The sequence below is a fragment of the Cervus elaphus genome, chromosome X (genome assembly GCF_910594005.1).
Source record: "Cervus elaphus chromosome X, mCerEla1.1, whole genome shotgun sequence".
In the NCBI taxonomy this organism is placed as follows: domain Eukaryota; kingdom Metazoa; phylum Chordata; class Mammalia; order Artiodactyla; family Cervidae; genus Cervus; species Cervus elaphus.
The window spans coordinates 106,744,257-106,765,543 of NC_057848.1; the positions used below are offsets into that span (position 1 = coordinate 106,744,257).

At 37.5% G+C, this 21,287-nt stretch overlaps 1 pseudogene; it reads right to left on the minus strand.

Annotated features, from left to right (window-relative positions):
- Nucleotides 1-15,650: 15,650 nt before the first annotated feature.
- Nucleotides 15,651-16,334, minus strand: LOC122690440 (annotated as a pseudogene).
- Between the last annotated feature and the right edge of the window lie 4,953 nt (nucleotides 16,335-21,287).

Genomic DNA, 21,287 nt, shown 5'->3' on the forward strand with positions numbered 1-21,287 from the left:
GACTTAAATATAGGACCTCAAATCATAAAACTTCTAAAAAATAAAGGGAAGAAGCAACTTGACATGGGTCTTGGCAATGATTTTTTGGATCTGACATCTAAAGCACAAGCAATAGAATAAAAAATTTAAAGGTAAGAATATATAATGCTAAAAATCTTCTGTACAGAAAAAGAAACAATAAACAAAGTGAAAAGACATCCTGTCAAATAGGAAAAACACTTGCAAACCATATATCTGATAAAGGGCTAATAACCAAAATATATAAAGAACTAATAAAACTCAATAGCAAAAAAAAAAAAAAAGAAAACTCACAGGAAAACAACAGCAACAACAAAAAAACAAACTCCAAAACTGATCTGTTTACAAAATAGGCAGAGGATCTGAATATACATTTTCTAAAGAAGACATATATATGGTCAAAACATACATGAAGAGATGCTCAACATCACTAATCTTCAAAGAAATGCAAATCAAAAGCATGAGCTATCACCTCACACCTCTTTGAGTTTTTATTCTCAGAAAGACAGGAAATAACTGGCCATGTGGATATGGGGAAAGAGAACCCTTGTGCACTATTTTGGGGATTATAAATTGATAAATCCAGTATGGAAGACACTTTGAGGGATCCTCAAAATTAAAAAGAACTACCATATGATCTAGCAGATCCACTTCTGTGAATATATAGCCAAAGGAAATGTAAGCAGTAACTCAAAAAGACACATGCACCCCATGTTAATAGCAGCATTATTTACAATAGCCATTACATGGAAACAACCTAAGTGTCCATTGATGGAAGAATGAATAAGGAAGTTGTGGTATAAATAACAATGGAATATTATTCAGCTATTAATAATTATGAGGATATCCTACATTTGTGACAATATGGATAGATCCTGAAAGCATTATGTTAAGTGGAATGTCAGACAAAAAAAAAAATGATCTCATTAATATGTGAAATCTAAAAAGAAAAAAAAAAAGCAACAACAAACCCATAGAAAAAGAGACAAGGTTTGTGGTTACTAGAGGTAGAGAGTGAGGGAGGGGGAATTAGAGGAATATGATCAAAAGATAGTAACTAACAGGTATAAGATAAATAAGTACAAAGGATGTAATTTACAACATGATGACTATAGTTACTACTTGTATGAGATTTATGAAAGTTGTTAGAGAGTAAATACTGAGTTCTCATTATGAAGATAATTTCTTCCATTTCTTCTATTGCATCCATATGAGATAATGAATCTTAACTAAATTTATGTGGTAATCATTTGCAATATATATAAATCAAACTTCTATGCTATATACCTGAAACTCATACACCACATGCAAAACTAAAATAAAAATATATTAAACATCTATATGTAAAACTAGAAATGGTAAAACACCTAGAAGAAAAAATAGAAACACCGACACAAATTATAGTAATATGTTTGGACCTGTCTCTTAAAGCAAAAGAAGCAAAGGCAAAAATAAACAAATGGGACCTAATTAAACTTAAATGCTTTTTCACAGTAAAGGAAACCATTGACAAAACAAAAGTCAGCCTACTGAATGGGAAAAATATTTGCAAATGATAAGACTGATTGAAGTGAAGCCGCTCAGTCGTGTCAGATTCTTCGCGACCCCATGTACTATAGCCTATCAGGCTCCTCCGTCCATGGGATTTTCCAGGCAAGAGTACTGGAGTGGGTTGCCATTTCCTTCTATTTAAAATATATAAGCAGTTCATATAATTCAATATTTAAACAGAAAAAGCAACAAACAGGCAGTACCAAGATGGCAGAGAAACAGGATGGGGAGACCACTTTCTCCCCAACAAATCAAAAGATTATCTGCGTGTGAAGCAACTTCCAGAAAACAAATTCTGAACGCTGGCAGAGGACCCCAGATACCCAGAAAGGCAACCTAAACACTTCAAAATGAGGTAGGACAAAAGATAAAGACTAAAAAGAGAGACAAAGGATTTAGGGACAGAGACCCGTACTGGGGAGGGAGTCATGAAGAAGTTTCCACACAATAGAAAACTCTGTCACAGGTGGGGTCAGTGGGGAACTTTGGAATCTCAGAGGGCAACATAACCCCCCCCCCCAAAAAAAAAATCACCACAGAATTACGAGCTGAGAAGCAGCTCACATGCTCTTTGTCTGCCCACAGCAATGGGGGTTGGGTGTGGAGGTGTAGGCTTCATCATCAGTCCTTAGGGTAAAAACCAGGGTTGAATGCCCTGAGAACACTCTGAGGGGACTAACATGACATAGTAACCCAAACCATGGGAATGCCAGAGAAACAAAGAAAAACAAAGGATCTTTCCTACAGGAGGGCTCTAACACCACACTGTGACCGCTGGTGCACTCACAGAACAATCACTAGGATTGCACCCTATCGAATACTGAAAGAGAGCAAGCCAGCTGCCATTTATGGCCCTTCCTACACAAAGGCAGAGAGAGAGGTGCATGACAGCCAGAGGTGAAAGACAAGGGGCCATTGCAATCTCGGCCCCAGAGACTGCATCTCCCGCCAAGTTGTGAGCAGGCTGCCAGTCACTAACCATGTCTGTCTGGGAGCCTGGACTGTTCATATCTGCCTGAAGTGTCACAATCTGAGACCAGCTCCTCTGAGAAGACGCAGGGCCTACTTGGGACTGTCCTCACAGTGCAAGTGGGAATCCAAGTGGCTTAGACCTGGGAGGCGCATGAGAGGCAAGGCCCACCTAGAACTGTGCCCTTGCCTTGCACCCAGGAACCTAAGTGGCTTGGACTTGGGAAGTGCATGAGACACATGGCCCACCTGGTAATGTGCCCTTGTGGAGTACCCTAGAGCCTGAGTGGCTTGGAACTAGGGAGTGCATGATGCCTTGGGCTGTGGCAACCCAAGTGTGATCCATCCACTGCAAGTGTTCCCCACACATGACAGAAGTGTTTGTTTTCAGTGTCCTCCATCCCCCACAGCACAGCTGAGCAAGTGAGACCAAATAAGTGACCACTTTCACCCCCTTGTGTCAGGGTGAGGCTTAGACATTAAAGAGACTTGCAAACAGAGGAGGCCAAACTCAGCAAACAAGGGGGAACCGCCAAGGAAGTGACAGGTGCAACAGATTAAAACCCTGAAGTTAAGCTGCAGCTGTGCATTTAAGGGATAATGGTAGACTTTGAGAACAAGTACAAGCTGTAACAAAGGACTATCTGACACCAGATTGACTCCACACTGCCCACAGCAGCCCAGAAAAGTTCCTGGATATATTTTTATTATGTTTAAATTTTTTTTAAATTTTTAGTTCTTTATTACTACTCCTTTAACTTTCCTTTATTTTTCCTTTAACTTACATTATTTGTAGACTACTACTACCTTTCAAGAAAAAACCTTATTTTTAAAACAAATTCCATATTATTTTTCATTTTTTTGTGACAGATTTTGTTTTGTTTTTTTCCATATGGCATTTTGACAGTCTAATCTCTATTGTAGGTTTTTAACTATTGCATTTTGGTATTTGTCATTAATTTTGCAAATTTTAGAGGCTAATATTTAGTATCAATTTTTGCTTAAGGATTTGATTACTGGCTCAATTACTCACTTCTCTTTTTACACTCCCTTTTCTCCTCCTGGTCACCTCTATCTCCCTCCTCCCACTTACATTGTCTATATAGATTTGTGAATTTCTTTGGGTGTTCCTGGCTGTGGAGTTGTTTCACCATTAACCTAGTAGTTTTTTTTTTTTTTTCTTTGCTGTGCGGATGGAGAAGTCTTGAGACTACTGTAAGAGGGGTACTGAAACCCAGAGATAGGAGGCACAACTCCTGAACTTTGTACCATCATAGAATTTCTGACCCTAGGGAACATTAATAGACAAGAGCCCACCAAAAAATCTCCATAACTACATTGAGACAGGCTCCACCCAAGAACCAGCAAGCTCCAGTGCAAGATTCCCCAGGCTAATCCTCCAGCAAAACAGGAACAAAACCCTGAACACTAAAAGACAGGCTGTCCAAAGTCATACCAAATCCATAGATACCCCAAAACTCACTACTGGACACTATATTGCACTCCTGAGAAAAGATCCGGCTCCACCCACCAGAATACAGACACAAGTTCCCCCAACCAGGAAACTTTGAAAAGCCACTGGTCCAACCCCACCCACAGGGAGGAGACTCCAAAATTAAAAGAAACTACACTCTCTAGCCTGCAGAAAGGGGACCCCAAACACAACAAACTAAACAAAGTGAAAAGGCAGAGAAATATCCAGCAAGTGAAGGAACATGATAAGAAGCCACCAAACCAAACAAAAGAGGAGGTGATAGGGAGACTACATGAAAAAGAATTCAGAATAATGATATTAAAGATGATTCAAAATCTTGAAAACAAAATGGAGTTACAGATAAGTAGACTAGACACACAAATTGAGAAGATGCAAGAAATGTTTAACAAGGTAGAAGAAATAAAGAATGGTCAATCAGTAATGAAAAATGCAATAAAGGAAATTAAAAACACTCTGGAAGGAACCAGTGGTAGAGGAACTGAGGCAGAATAAAGGATATGTGAACTGGAAGGTAGAATGGTGGAAATAAATGAAGCAGAGCAAAAAAGAGTAAAAAGAAATGAGGAGAGCCTCAAAGCCTTTGGGACAATGTTAAACAACTCAACATTTGAATAATAGACATCCCAGAAGCAGAATACAAAAGGAAAGGGCATGAGAAAATATTTGAGGAGACAATAGCTGAAAACTTTCCTAAAATGGGGGAGGAATTAGTCACACAATTCCAAAATCCCAGAGAGTCCCAAACAGGATAAATCCAAGGTGAAACATGCCAAGAGACATATTAATCAAATTAACAAAAATTAAACACAAAGAGCAAATATGAAAAGCAGCAAGGGAAAAATAATAAATAACTTACAAGGGGATCCCCATAAGGATACAAGCTGATCTTTCAACAGAAACTCTGCAGGCCAGAAGGGAATGGCAGGATATACATAAAGTGATGAAAGGGAGAAAACTACAACCAAGATTACTCTACTCAGCAAGGATCTCATTCAGATTCGAAGAAGTATCAAAAGCTTTACAGGCAAGCAAAAACTGAGAGAATTCAGCAGCACCAAACCAGCTTTTCAACAAATACTAAAGGACTTTCTCTAGACAGGAAACATGGGAAAGGTTTATAAAAATGAACCCAAAACAGTAAAGTAAATGGTAACAGGATCATACTTACCAACAATTACCTTAAAGGTAAATGGGCTAAATGCTACAACCAAAAGACAAAGACTGACTGAATGATACAAAACAAGACCCCTGTATAGGCTGTCTACAGGAGACCCACATCAAACCTAGGGAAACATATATACTGAAAGTGAGGGACTGGAAAGATATTTCATGCAAATAGAGATCAAAAGAAGTAGGAGTGGCAATATTCATATCGCATAAAATAGACATTAAAATAAGGTATCTTATAAGAGACTAACAAGGACACTACATAATGATCAAAAGTTCAATCCAAGAAGAAGATAAAACAATTATAAATATATATGCACCCAACATAGGCGCATCTCAACACATAAGGCAAATGCTAACAACTATTAAAGGGAAAATTGACAGTTAACACAATAATAGTGGGGGACTATAATACCCCACTCACACCAATGGACAGATCATACCGACAGAAAATTAACAAGAAAACACAAACTTCAAATGATACATTAGACCAGTTAGACCTAATTGATGTCTACAGGGCATTTCACCCAAAAAGCAATCAGTTCAGTTCAGTTCAGTTCAGTCAGTCAGTCGTGTCTGACTCTTTGTGACCCCATGAACTGCAGCATGCCAGGCCTCCCTGTCCGTCACCAACTCCCGGAGTTTACCCAAACTCATGTCCATTGAGTCGGTGATGCCATCCAACCATCTCATCCTCTGCTGTCCCTTTCTCCTCCTGCCCTCAATCTTTCCCAGCATCAGGGTCTTTTCAAATGAGTCAGTTCTTCGCATCAGGTGGCCAAAGTATTGGAGTTTCAGCTTCAACATCAGTCCTTCCAATGAACACCCAGGACTGATCTCCTTTAGGATGGACTGGCTGGATCTCCTTGCAGTCCAAGGGACTCTCAAGAGTCTTCTCCAACACCACAGTTCAAAAGCATCTATTTTTCAGTGCTCAGCTTTCTTCACAGTCCAACTCTCACATCCATACATGACCACTGGAAAAACCATAGCCTTGAAAATGAGAGGATGGAAATATATATCCCATGGAAATGGAAAGCAAAAGAAAGCTGGAGTAACAATCCTCATATCAGACAAAATAGACCTTAAAATAAAGAACTTTACAAGAGATAGGGAAGGACAGTACATAATCATCAAGGGAGAAATCCAAGAGAATGACAAAACAATTGCAAATATCACTGAATCCAACATAGGAGCTCCTTAATATGTAAAACAAACACTAACAGGCATGAAAGGAGAAATTGACAGTAACACAATAATAGTAGGAGATTTTAACACCCCACTAATACCAATGGACAGATCATCAAAACAGAAAATTAATAAGGAAACACAAGTCTGAAAATGATACATTAGATGAGATGGATCTCATTGATATCTGCAGGACATTCCATCCAAATGCAGAAGAATACACCTTCTTCTCAAATGTGCATGGATCATTCTCCAGGATAGACCACATCTTGGATCACAAAACAAACCTTAGTAAAGTTAAGAAAATTGAAATAATATCAAGCATCTTTTCTGAGCACAATGCTATGAGACTAGATATCAATTACAATAAAAAAACTGTAAAAAATATGAATACATGAGGATTAAACAGTACATTTATAAATAACCAACAGGTTACTGAAGAAATCAAAAGGGAAAACAAAAAATTTTTAGAAACAAATGACAATGAAAACACAGCAACTCAAAACCTATGGGATGCAACAAAAGCAGTCCTAAGAGGGAAGTTTAAATTAATACAATCCTACCTCCAGAAACAAGAAAAACATAAAAAAAAAAAAACCAAAATTAGCAGAAGGAAAGAAGTCATGAAGATAAGAGCAGAAATAAATGAAAAAGAAATGAAAGAAACAATAGTAAAGGTTAATAAAACTAAAAGCTGGTTCTTTGAGAAGATAAACAAAATTGACAAACCATTAGCCAAACTCATCAAGGAAAAAGAGAGAAGAATCAAATCAACAAAATTAGAACTGAAAAAGTAGAGGCTATAACAGGCAATGCAAAAATACAAAGGATTATAAGAGACTATTATGAATAACTATATGGCAATAAAATGGATATCCTGGAAAAAATGGACAGATTCTTAGAAAAGCTCAATCTTCTAAGACTGAACCAGGAATAAATAGAAATGATGAACAACCCAATTACAACCACTGAAATAGAAGCTGTGATCAAAAATCTCCCAAAAAACAAAAGCCCAGGACCAGATGACTTCACAGGAGAATTCTATCAAACATTTAGAGAAGAGCTAATGCCTATCCTTCTAAAACTTTTTCAAAAAATTGCAGAGGAAGGAACACTTCCAAACTCATTATACGAGGCCACCATCACCCAGATAGCAAAAGCAGACAAAGACAACACACAAACAAAACTACAGGCCAATATTGCTGATGACCATAGATGCAAAAACCCTCAACAAGATTTTAGCAAACAGAATTCAACAACACATTAGAAAGCTCATACACCATGATTAAGTTGGGTTTATTCCAGAGATGCAAGGATTCTTCAATATATGCAAATCAATCAATGTGACACACCATATTAACTAATTGAAAGAAAAAAATATGATAATCTCAATAGGGAGAAGGCAATGGCAACCCACTCCAGTACTCTTGCCTGGAAAATCCCATGGGCAGAGCAGCCTGGTGGGCTGCAGTCCATGGGGTCGCAAAGAGTTGGACACGACTGAGCGACTTCACTTTCACTTTTCACTTTCATGCATTGGAGAAGGAAATGGCAGCCCACCCCAGGGTTCTTGCCTGGAGAATCCCAGGGATGGCAGAGCCTGGTGGGCTGCCATCTATGGGGTCGCACAGAGTCGGACACAACTGAAGTGATTTAGCAGCAGCAGCAGCAGCAATCTCAATAGATGCAGAAAAAGTCTTTGACAAAATTCAGCACCCATTTATGATTAAAACTCTTCAAAAAATGGGCATAAGAGTAACCTACCTCAACACAGTAAAGGTCATATGTGATAAGCCTACAGCAAACATTATTCTCAATGGTGAAAAACTGAAAGCATTTCCCATAAGATCAGGAAAAAGACAAGAGTATCCACTTTCACCACTATTATTCAACATAGTTTTGGAAGTCCTAGCTTCATCAATCAGAGAAGAAAAAGAAATAAAAGGAATCCAGATCAGAAAAGAAGTAAAGCTCTCAATGTTTGCAGATGACATTACACTGTACATAGAAAACCCTAAAGACACTATCAGAAAATTACTAAAACTAATCAGTGAATTTAGCAAAGTCACAGGGTACAAAAATCAATAAAGAGAAATCACTTGCATTTCTATATACTAACAAAGAAAAATCAGAAAGAAAAATTAAGGAATCAATCCCATTCACCATTGCAACAAAAAGAATAAAATATCTATTAGCCAATGGGAATTTGCTGTATGTCTCAGGAAACTCAAACAGGGGCTCTGTATCAACCTACAGGGGTGGGATGGGGAGGGAGATGGGAGGGAGGTTCAAAAGGGACAGGATACTTGTATACCTATGGCTGATTCATGTTGAGGTTTGACAGATAACAATAAAATTCTGTAAAGCAATTATCCTTCAATTAAAAAAATAAAATTTAAAAAAAGAATAAAATATCTAGGAATAGGCTTACCTAAGGAGACAAAAGAACTGTACACAGAAAATTATAAGACACTGATTAAGGAAATCAAAGATGACATAAACAGATGGAGAGATATTCCTTGTTCCTGGGTTGGAATAATCAATATTGTGAAAATGACTATCCTGCCAAATGCAATCTACAGATTCAACGTGATCCTCATCAAATTACCAATGGCATCTTTCACAGAACTAGAACAAAAAATTTCATAATTCATATGAAACACAAAATACCCTTAATAGCCAAAACAGTCTTGAGAAAGAAGAATGGAGCTGGAGGAATCCACCTTCCTGACTTCAAATTATACTACAAAGCTACAGTCATCCAGACAGTATGGTACTGGCACAAAAACAGAAATATAGATCAACAGAACAAGATAGGAAGCCCAGACGTAAACCCATGAACATATGGGTACCTTAGTTTTGAAAAAGGTGGCAAGAATATACAATGTGGAGAAGAGATCCTTTTCAGTAGTGGTGCTGGGAAAACTGGACAGCTACATGTAAAAGAATGAAATTAGAGCACTTCATAACACTACACAAAAAGATAAACTCAAAATGGATTAAAGACTTAAATATAAGACCAGAAACTATAAAACTCTTAGAGGAAAACATAGGCAGAACACTCTCTGATGTAAATCACAGCAACATCCTCTGTGACCCACCTCCTAGAGTAATGGAAATAAAAACAAAAGTAAACAAGTGGGACCAAATTAAACTTAAAAGCTTTTGCACAGCAAAGGAAACTAAAAGCAAGGTGAAAAGACAACCCTCAGAATGGGAGAAAATAATAGCAAATGAAACAACTGACAAAGGATTAATCTCCAAAATATACAAGCAGCTCATACAACTCAATACCAGAAAAACAAAGACCTCAATCAAAAAGTGGGGAAAAGAACTAAACAGACATTTCTTCAAAGAAGACATATAGATGGCTAACAAACACATGAAAAGATGCTCAATATTGCTTATTATTAGAGAAAAGCAAATCAAAAGTACAATGAGTTACCTCACACTGGTCAGAATGGTCATCATCAAAAAGTCTACAAACAATAAATGCTGGAGAGGGTGTGGAGAAAAGGGAACCTTCTTGCACTGTTGGTGGGAATGTAAATTGATCCAGCCACTCTGGAAGACGGTATGGAGATTCCTTATAAAACTAGGAATAAAACCACCATATGACCCAGCAAGCCCACACCTAGGCATATACTCTGAGGAAACAAAAATTGAAAACAACACATGTGTCCCATTGCTTATTGCAGAACCATTTACAATAGCTAGAACATGGAAACAACCTAGATGTCCATCTACCGATGAATGAATAAAGAAATGGTGGTACATATACACAATGGAATATTACTCAGCCATAAAAGGGAATGCATATGAGTCAGTTCTAGTAAGTTGGATAAACCTAGAGCCTATTATACAGAGTGAAGAAGGTCAGAAAGAGAAAGATAAATATTGTATACTAATGCATATATATATATATATATATATATATATATATATGGAATCTAAAAAATGGTACTGAAGATTTTATATGCAGGACAGCAATGGAGAAACAGACATAAAAATAGACTTATGGACATGGAAAGAGGGGAGGAGAGGTTGAAGTGTATAGAGAGAGTAATATGGAAACTTACATTACCATATGTAAAATAACCAACAGAAATTTGCTGTAAGGCTCAGGAAACACAAACAGGGGCTCTGTATCAACCTAGAGGGGTGGGATGTGGAGGGAGATGGGAGGGAGGTTCAAAAGGGAGGGAATATATGTATACCTATGGCTTATTCATGCTGAGGTTTGACAGAAAACATCAAAATTCTGTAAAGCAATTATCCTTCAATTAAAAAATAAATTATATTTTTTAAAAAGTCTACAAATAACAAATGCTGGCAAGGATGTGGAGAAAAGGGATTCCTCATACAATGTTGATGGAGTGTACGAGGTGTAGGCCCTGGGAAGTATGGGGTTTCTTGAAAAAGTAAAAGTAGAACTGTCATATGATCTAGCATTTCTACTGCTATAAAACAAAAATACTAATTCAAAAAGATACTTACACCCCAATGTTCATAACAGTATTAGTACAATAGCCAAGACATGGAAGCAATCTAAGCATCCATCAACAGATGAATGAAGATATAGATAGATAGATAGATAGATAGATAGATAGATAGATAGATAGATAGATAGATAGATAGATAGATAAACACATATATTTATAAATCATAAGAATTAAATTCTGTCTTTTGCAACAACATGGATGGACCTGGGGGCCTCCCAGGTGGTGCTAGTGGTAAGGAACCCATCTGCCAATGCAGGAGATATTAGAGAAGTGCGTTTGATCCCCAGGTTTGGAAGATCCCCTGGAAGAAGGCATGGCAATTCACAGCAGTGTTCCTGCCTGGAGAATCCCACGGACAGAGGATCCTGGTGGGCTACATTCCATAGGGTCTCAAATAGTCACACACTCCTGAGTGACTTAGCACGTGCATGCACAGATGTACCTAAAGGGTATTATGCCATACGGAGAAAGACAAGTACTGTATATTAGCACTTATATGTGAAATCTAAAAAATAAAAGAAACAAATATATTAATATATAACAAAACAGAAACAGACTTACAGATATGGAGAACAAACTAGTGGTGATCAGTAGGGAAAAGGAAGGAGGGAGGTGCAAGATCAGATAAGTCAGTTCAGTCACTCAGTTGTGACTGAGTCAGTCCGACTCTTTGCGACCCCATGGACTGCAGCACACCAGGCCTCCCTGTTCATCACCTACTCCTGGAGCTTACTCAAACTCACATCCATTGAGTCGGTGATGCCATCCAACCATCTCATCCTCTGTCATCCCCTTCTCCTCCTGCCTTCAATCTTTCTCAGTATCAGGGTCTTTTCCAATGAGTCAGTTCTTCACATCAGGTGGCCAAAGTATTGGAGTCTCAGCTTCAGCATCAGTCCTTTCGGTGAATATTTAGGACTGATTTCCTTTAGGATGGACTGGTTTGATCTTGCATTCCAAGGGACTCTCTAGAGTCTTCTCCAACACCAAAGTTCAAAAGCATCAATTCTCTGCCCCTCAGCTCTCTTTATGGTCCAACTCTCACATACATACATACTACTGGAAAAGCCATAGCTTTGACTATATGGACCTTTGTAGGCAAAGTAATGTCTCTGCTTTTTAATATGCTGTCTAGGGTGGTCATAGCTTTTCTTCCAAGGAGCAAGCATCCTTTAATTTCATGACTACAGTCACCATCTGCAGTGATTTTGGGGCCCAAAAAGGTGCAGCTGGTAATTAAGAGAAAGAAACTACTCTGTGTAAAATAAATAAGCAACAAGTATGTATTGCACAGCACAAGGAAATATAACCATTATTATGTAATAACTATGTAAAATATTCATATCTATATATAATATATAAACATATTGAATCCTATATTCTATACTTAAGACTAATATAATATTGTAAATGAACTATACTTCAATTTAAAAAAGAGAAAAAAGAATAAAAGTAAAGTTTACATTCTCAAGTCAATAATTAGTTAATATGTGAAATGGTTTTGTTTTCCAAAAGAAATACTGCTATGTAAATAAAATATAAGAAGAATGAAAAGAAATGAGCAAACCAAAATATAAGCACTCTAGCAAATTCTTCGTCATGATTTTTGGTTTTGTATAAAAGGAAAAGAATATATTGTGTGAACGGTTAAGAAGCAAGTGAGCAATCCAAGTAGTATACACAAGGGCCCTTGTAGGACTAACTAATGAAAGTAAACCAACTCCACATTTCATAGAAGTTTGCCAAGAGAAATGAAAAACAGTTCAATATGTCACATGAATGCATTTCTATAGCCCCAATAATTTGGAATATTATTTGAAAAGCTTATGTCTTTTCCAAGTAGTAAATGTCAACAAGTTTAAATAATGAGGACCATCCTGAATTATATTAAGCACTGCCACTGATAGTACTCTGTTGAATGCAAATGAAAAAGGAAAATAATAAAACAGGGTATATTTAAATTTGACCAAGTAAACCATAGTAATTATTTTAATTAAATTGTCAATAGATTTACAGTAGTTTATGTTCTCTCAATATCAGCTTTACTGATAAAGAAAGTGTTGAATGCTATTAAGCATTTATGGAAAGCAGATGTAATCATTTTTAAATGGTGATCTCATTCTGAAAAAAAAATCAATGGCTACCCGTAATGACCTTAATTAAGTCACAAATATTAGGAAATATACAAATGTAGAATTAGGAAGTACTTCATATAACATGAAAGTCAAGATTGTACTTTTTTAGATCAAGATATGTTTAATTCTTAATATATTCATGATTTCAAAGGAAAAAATGAAAATAATCTGCCTATATATTTGCTATTAATTGATAATTTTGCTGCTAATAAAACTATGAAAAGCTTTTCTGTGAAATGCTCTGGAGAGCATAATACTACAAATTTTATTCAGCTTCTCATTTTAACCATGGGAGGTATTACACAGACTTCTGCAAGATCATCACAAACATAATCTTTCTTTAATAATTTGTCTGTAATTTGTATACCAGAGATAATTTGTAGGCCCAGTTGCAAGGACGGTATTGTCAGGGTAAAGCTAAGAGTTGAACCTGGTGGTAGCTTTCCAAGGTATCTTTCTGAACTACCACACCAACGAATAGAATCTGTACCACACATCATCAAAACTGATTTCATTTTCCTATCACTGTAGTTTGTTATCTTACAGGTAATATGAAAAGGCTCTTCTAGAATTACAGTATCTGGGATTGTCTCCAAAGACAGCCTCACATTTCTGTAACCTGGAGTCTCTCTTTCAAGTTCAATTGTCTCTAGCATTGCCATTTCACCCAGATTTCTTTTCTATACTATATCCAACTTGCCCATTTCTGCTAGTCCTCTATAGGAGCAGATTTTTCTGAAAATTCCTGCTTGAGCTGAAGGTGATATAAATACTGGTGTCCTTCAATTGACTGCAAAAATGTTCTTGTTCCAAAGAAACATTCATATTCTCCAGCCTGATTGACAGTATTTAATTCTACCACAATGTACATTTCAGATGGCTCGAAGGAAACCTTTTGTATAAAGATAGTTGAAGATGAAATATTCTGAATATGATTTTGAAAAAATAAGTCACTCATCTCTGAATCGTAAAACTTAGTTGTAACTTCAAATGGTGAAAAGAATGAAAATAAACACAGTTTTCTTAAAAACATATTTCCTCCCCTCTGTTGAATAGATACTGAACCCACAGAAGTGACTCTTCCAATGTCTGTTACTTTGTCATGGATAACATCAACACAAAAATTGGATGCAAGTTCTTCCACAGTAGCCAGGGAGACCAAACAGTGTAAAGGTTGAATATTTGTCTGAAGGCTAGTGTTTGTAATATGAGCTTTACAGCTTAATGGAAATTTCTGGGAATTCTCACATAAGTAGAATTATTTATCCTCTCAAAACATAGTTCTAAGGATTTATGATGAATTCAACCTTTCCCCCATTTATTGACATTGCTGGTAGAGGGTCACCTGTCATGAGTTGGTTAGAGAAATTACCAGGTGAGTTATTATCTTCACATGTGATTGAAAAGTTGGTGAACAAATTGTGATTAGTAGACAGAATCATTTTGAATGTCAGAAAGATCTCCTGTAGGGATGAACTGCTTTCCATTTAACCACAATTTTGCCCCAATGTCTTAAAAAGCAACTGGGATTTAGTTTTAATCAGGTATGGCAGGATGACAGACACAGAGACAACTGCTCTTGAAAGAATTGTTTATTACTTTTGACCTAAAATAGACTTTCAGTTATTACTCCAGGCAAAATGTGTTTATTTAGGATCAGCAAAGAGTTGTCATTTGAGATCTGCAGCCATAGTGAGTCATGCACAAGTTCCCACACAGAAAGGAAAGGAGAACATTTTAATAGAAGGGGAAAGGAAATTTGGAGGGTTACAGTAAACAAAGTTCATGTTTTCTTATGGGCCGAATTGTTGCCAAGAAATAAGATATCTTCCTTCCTGTCATTCAACTTTCCTACCATTGTAGGGCACAATTCCCCCTTCTGGGCTATCAACTTTATTTAATTGAGGTTTCTGCTTCTTTTTTTTTTTCTTTTTAATATATGTATTTATTTAAGCTTTTCTTTTCCTGGTTATTTTAACTGAAGTATAGTTGATTTACAGTGTTGTGCTCAAGTGGGATAGGAAGGAAAAGAGAAAGTGCTTCTGGGGATGTTATTAATATTTGCAATGTGATATCAATGCTGTAAACACTGCATATATCTTGTTTGTATGTTTGGGGGAGGCCTGTGCGAGTGTTGGTGTAACTTTTACTGAGGAGTCTCAAATGAATACAGATACTCCAGGAAAATTTTCACTTATGGTATGCCAAATCTTCCCTTTCCTGTCACTTTAAAACACTTTCAGAGACTTCATAAGTTTCCTTTCTCTTCTGAATTTAAAAAATTGTCCAGAACTGGTTACAAGAGAAGAATAAAATGAATGAAAAAGTCAGGTGAACCATCCCATAGATAGCCATTATGCAATCTGGAAAAGAATATAAGAAAACAAATATTTAAAAGTACTTGAAAGCATCCAAAAGCAGGCAGAGGTCAAGGAGAGTTTACTTTTGGAAAATGGCAATGGAGAAGGGGGAAGAGTTGAGACTCTATGGTTTTCTTTTTTTTTAATCATTTGAAGAAAAGACATATTTTATTAATCCTCAAATTCCTTAGAAGATTAATAATAAAAGCTTAGTACATATTATCAACAAGTCCAACTGCAGGGGCCACAGAAAACTCAAATGAGTTTAAGGTGAGTTTGCTTCTTTTTCATCTGATTCATCATCCGTAACCTGTTCTATGCCTTCTACTTCTGGAATATAAAACTGCAGTATGTTCTCAATTCCATTTTTCAGAGTAATGATTGAACTGGGGCAGCTGGTACAAGAATCTTTATGTTTCCACTGTACGATGCCATCTTCAAAGCCTTTATAGATTACATCTCCTCCATCTTCCTGCACAGTTGGCCGTATTCTAGCATCTAACAATTCCTTAATCATTGCCACAACTTCATCATCATCTTCAGATCCTGCTTCTTCTAAAGGTGTTTCCTCAGTAACTAAAGGTAAGCCAGATGCAAAGAATCCATAATTGTAGCATAGATATCTGGTTTCAGTAAATTCCAGTCTAATTCTTCATTTTCCTCTGTGACAGTGATTAAATCTTGTCCAAAAAAAGACACTTTTTACTCCCTCAATCCTAAATAACTGCCTAGCCAGAGGGGAGCGAAATGCTGTAGCTGGTGTGGGAAAATCCATGGTCCTTGTCTCAAGAACTGGTTTTCCTGGAATAAACTTTATACTGTTGGGATTTGGGGTATCTTGTGTTTGAACATACATGTATTTCACTGTGTTACATAAGGTTACAGGGAGTGGGAAAAGTGGTCTCTGGGCAAACTGAGACAGAAACTGTTTCTTAATGGATTCATCGCATCACAAAACAACACATGGCAGTGGCAGCAGCTCCCCAGCCCAGGCTGGCCACTGCTGCCATCTTAGTCTGAGTGTGCAGGCGTAGGACAGGCTGCTCCCCCACCCCCACTCCCCTGCCTTCCAAGTCTATGGTTTTCTTATTGTAGTGTTATTGGCTCAATCATGTCCGACTCTTTGCAATCCCATGGACTGTAGCCTGCTAGGCTCCTCTGTCCATGGGATTCTTCAGACAAGAATACTGGAGAGGGTAGCCATTCCTTTCTCCAGGGGATCTTCCCAACCCAAGGATCAAACCCAGGTCTCCCACATTGCAGGCAGATTCTTTACCATCTGAGTCACTAGGGAAGCCCATATAATTTATATATTTATATAAATATATTCTATTAAGAATATATATATATATATGTTCTTTTTCAGATTCTTTTCCATCACATGTTATGACAAGATATTGAATACAGTTCCTTGTGCAATAGAGTTGTTGTTTCTGTGGTTTATCAGCAAAGTCATATGCAAGCTCATGGACTACAGCCTTCCAGGCTCCTTTACCCATGGGAAATCCAAGGCAAGAACACTGGAGTGGGTTGGCATTTTCTTCCCCAGGGTTCATCCTAACCCAGGGATCAAACCTCCATCTCCTGCATTAGCTGGCAGATTCTTTAACACTGAACCACCTGGAAAGTCCCATGCTATAGAGTAAGTACTTGCTATTCATCTATTTTATATATGAGTGTGTACTAAGTTGCTTCAGTCATGTCCACCTATTTGCAACCCCATGGACTGTAGCCCCACCAGGCTCCTCTGTCCATGGGATTCTCCAGGAGTAAGTTGCCATGCCCTCCTCCAAGGGATCTTCCCAACCTAGGGAACAAACCTACATCTCTTAAGTCTCCTGCACTGGCAGGTGGGTTCTTTACCACTAGTGCCACCTGGGAAGCCCATTTTATATATAGTAGTGTTTATCTGTAAATCCCAAACTCCACTCCCCCTGGCCCCTTTGATAAACATATATTAGTTTTCTATGTCTTTAAGTCTGTTTCTGTTTTGTAAATAAATTCATTTGTATCATTTTTTAGATTCCACATATAAATGATATCATGTGATATTTATCACTCTCTCTCTGAATTACTTTACTTAGTATTATAGTTTCTAGGGTCATCCAAGTGCTGCAAATGGCATTATTTTATTGTTTTATATTTCTAATATTCCATTGTGTGAGTATATATATGTTGCGTTTAGTCGCAAAGTCATGTCCAACTCTTTGCAACCTCATGGACTCTAACACACCAGGCTCCTATGTCCTACACTGTCTCCTAGAGTTTGCCCAGGTTATTGTCCATTGAGTCGATCATACCATCCAGCCATCTCATCCACTTCCACCCCCTTCTCCTTTTGCCTTTGGTCTTTCCCAGCATCAGGGTCTTTTCCAAAGAGTCTGCTCTTTGCATCAGGTGGCCAAAATATTGGAGCTTCAACATCAGTCCTTCCAACAAATATTCAGGATTGATTTCCTCTAGAATTGACTAGTTTGATCTCTTTGTTGTCCAATGGATGCTCAAGAGTCTTCTCCAGCATCACATTTCAAAAGTATCAGTTCTTCAGCACTCAGACTTCTTTATGGTCCAACTCTTACATTTGTACATAACTACTGGAAAAACCATAGCTTTGACTATATGGACCTTTGTTGGCAAAGTGATGTCTCTGCTTTTTAATACACTGTCTAGGTTTCTTATAGCTTTCATTCCAAAGAAAATTAATTTCATGGCTGCATTCACAATCTGCAGTGATTTTGGAGCCCAAGAAAATAAAATCTGTTCATGCTACCAATTTTTCCCTTTCTATGTGCCAGGAAGTGCTGGGACCAGATGCCATGATCTTAGTTTTTTGAATGTTGAGTTTCAAGTCAGCTTTTTCACTCTCCACTTTGACACTCATCAAGAGATTCCTTATTTCCTCTTCCCTTTCTACCAATAGAGAGGTATCATCTGCTTATCAGAGGTTGTTGCCTTTTCTCCCAACAATCTTGAATCCAGCTTGTGATTCATCCAGCCTGACATTTCACATCATATATTCTGCATAGAAATTAAATAAGCAGGGTAACATTATGCAAACTTGTACTCCTTTCCTAATTTGGAACCAGTCAGTTGTTGCATGTCTGCTTCTTGACCTGCATACAGGTTTCTGAAGAAACAGGCAAGGTGGTCTGGTATTCCCATCTCTTTAAGAATTGCTCACAGTTTGTTGTGATCCACACAGTCAAAGGATTTAGCATAGTCAATGAAGCAGATGTTTTTCTGGAGTTTCCTTGCTTTCTCCATGATCCATTGAATGTTGGCAACTTGATTTCTAGTTCCTCTCCCGCTCTGAAACCCAGCTTATACATTTCGAAGTTCTCAGTTCATACACTGCTGAAGCATAGCTTGAAGGATTTTGAGCATGTCTTCTTGCTGACATGTGAAATGAGCACAATTGTACAGTAGTTTGAACATTCTTTGATGTTGCCCTTCTTTGGGATTGGAATGAAAACTGGCCTTTTTCAATCTTATGTCCATTGCTGAGTTTTCCAAGTTTGCTGATGTATTAAGTGCAGCACTTTAACAGCATCGTCTTTAGGATTTTAAATAGCTCAGCTGGAATTCCATCACCTCCACTAGCTTTGTACATAGTAATGCCTTCTAAGACTCACTTAACTTCACACTCCAGGATGTCTGGCTCTAGGTGATTGACTACACCATTGTGGTTATCCAGGTCATTAAGACATTTCTTGTATAGTTCTGTGTATTCTTGCTACCTCTTTTTAATCTCCTCTGCTTCTGTTAGGTTCTTACCATTTCTGTCCTTTATGGTGTCCATCCTTGCATGATATTTCCCTTGATATCTCCAATTTTCTTGAAGAGATCTCTAGTATTTCCCATTCTATTATTTTCCTCTATTTCTTTGCATTTTTCATTTAAGAAGGCCTTCATATCTGTCCTTGCTATTCTCTGGAACTCTGCATTCAGTTAGGTATATCTTTCCCTTTCTCCCTTGCCTTTTGCTTCTCTTTTCTCTTCAGCTGTTTGTAAAGCCTCCTCAGACAACCACTTTGCCTTCTTGCATTTCTTTTTCTTGGGGATGGTTTTGGTCACTGCTCCCTGTACAATGTTACAAACCTCTGCCCATAGTTCTTAAAGCACTCTATCTACCAGATCTAATCCCTTGAATCTATTTATCATCCCCACTGAATAATCATAAAGGATTTGATTTAGGTCATACCTGAATGGCCTAGTGGTTTTCCTTACTTACTTGAATTTAAGCCTGACTTTTTCAATAAGGAGCTCATGATCTGAGCCACAGCCAGCTTCAAGTCTTCTGTCTACGGACTGTATAGAGTTTCCCCATTGTATATATGTACACACACCACATCTTCTTTATTCATCTGTCAGTGGGCACTTAGGTTGCTTCTATGTCTTTGATATTGTAAATAGTTCTGCTATGAACATTGGAGTGTATGCACCTTTTTGAATTAGAGTTTTCTTATTTTCTGGATATATGCCCAAGAGTAGGATTGCTGAATCATATGGTAAACCCATTCTTAATTTTTAAGGAACCTGTATTATGTTGTGCTGTGTGTATTAGTCACTCAGTCATGTCTGACTCTTTGCAACACCATGGACTGTAGCCCACCAGGTTCCTCTGTCCATGGAATTCTCCAAGCAAGAATACTGGATTAGGTTGCCATTTCCTTTTCCAGGGGATCTTCCCTACCCAGAGTCAAACCCAGGTCTCCTGCATTGCAGGAAGATTCTTTACCATCTAAAGCACATGATTGCACTATTTTCCCACCAACAGGGTAGGAGAGTTCCCTTTTCTCCACACACTCTCCAGTATTCACTACTTGTAGACTTTTTAATGATTGTCATTCTGACTGGTGTGAGGTGAAACTTAAATATGGTTTTGATTTGAGTTTCTCTGATAATTAGTAATGTTAAGCACCTTTTCATGTGCCTGATGGACACCTGTACATCTTCTTTGGAGAACTGTCTCTTTAGGTTTTTTTGGTTAGGTTGTTTGTTTTTTATATTGAGCTGTATTAATTGCTTCTATAATTTGGAAATTAATCAGTAAATCATTTGCAAATATTTTCTCCCATTCAGCAAGTTACTTTTTTTTTGGTTTATGATTTTCTTTATTGTGCAAAACTTTTGAGTTCAATCAGGTTTCATTTGTTTATTTTTGCTTTCATTTCCATTTCTCTAGGAGATGGATTGAAAAAAATATTGTTGCAATTTATGTCAAAACATGTTCTACTTATGTTTTCCTCTAAGAGTTTCATAGTATCCGGCCTGACATTTAGATTTTTTTTTTTTTTTAGTTGGAGGCTAATTACTTAACAATATTGTAGTGGTTTTTGCCATACATTGACATGAATCAGCCATGGACTTACATGTGTTCCCCATCCCGATCCCCCCTCCCACCTCCCTCCCCTTCCCATCCCTCTGGGTCTTCCCAGTGCACCAGCCCCGAGCACTTGTCTCATGCATCCAACCTAGGCTGGTGATCTGTTTCACCCTTGATAGTATACTTGTTTCAATGATATTCTCTCAGAAATTCCCACCCTCACCTTCTCCCACAGAGTCCAAAAGTCTGTTCTGTACATTTGTGTCTCTTTTCTGTTTTGCACATAGGGTTATCATTACCATCTTTTTAACTTCCATATATATGTGTTAGTATACTGTATTGGTCTTTATCTTTCTGGCTTACTTCACTCTGTATAATAGGCTCCAGTTTCATCTATCTCATTAGAACTGATTCAAATGAATTCTTTTTAATGGCTGAGTAATATTCCATTGTGTATATGTACCATAGCTTCTTATCCATTTGTCTGCTGATGGGCATCTAGGTTGCTTCCATGTCCTGGCTATTATAAACAGTGCTGTGATGAACATTGGGGTGCACGTGTCTCTTTCAGATCTG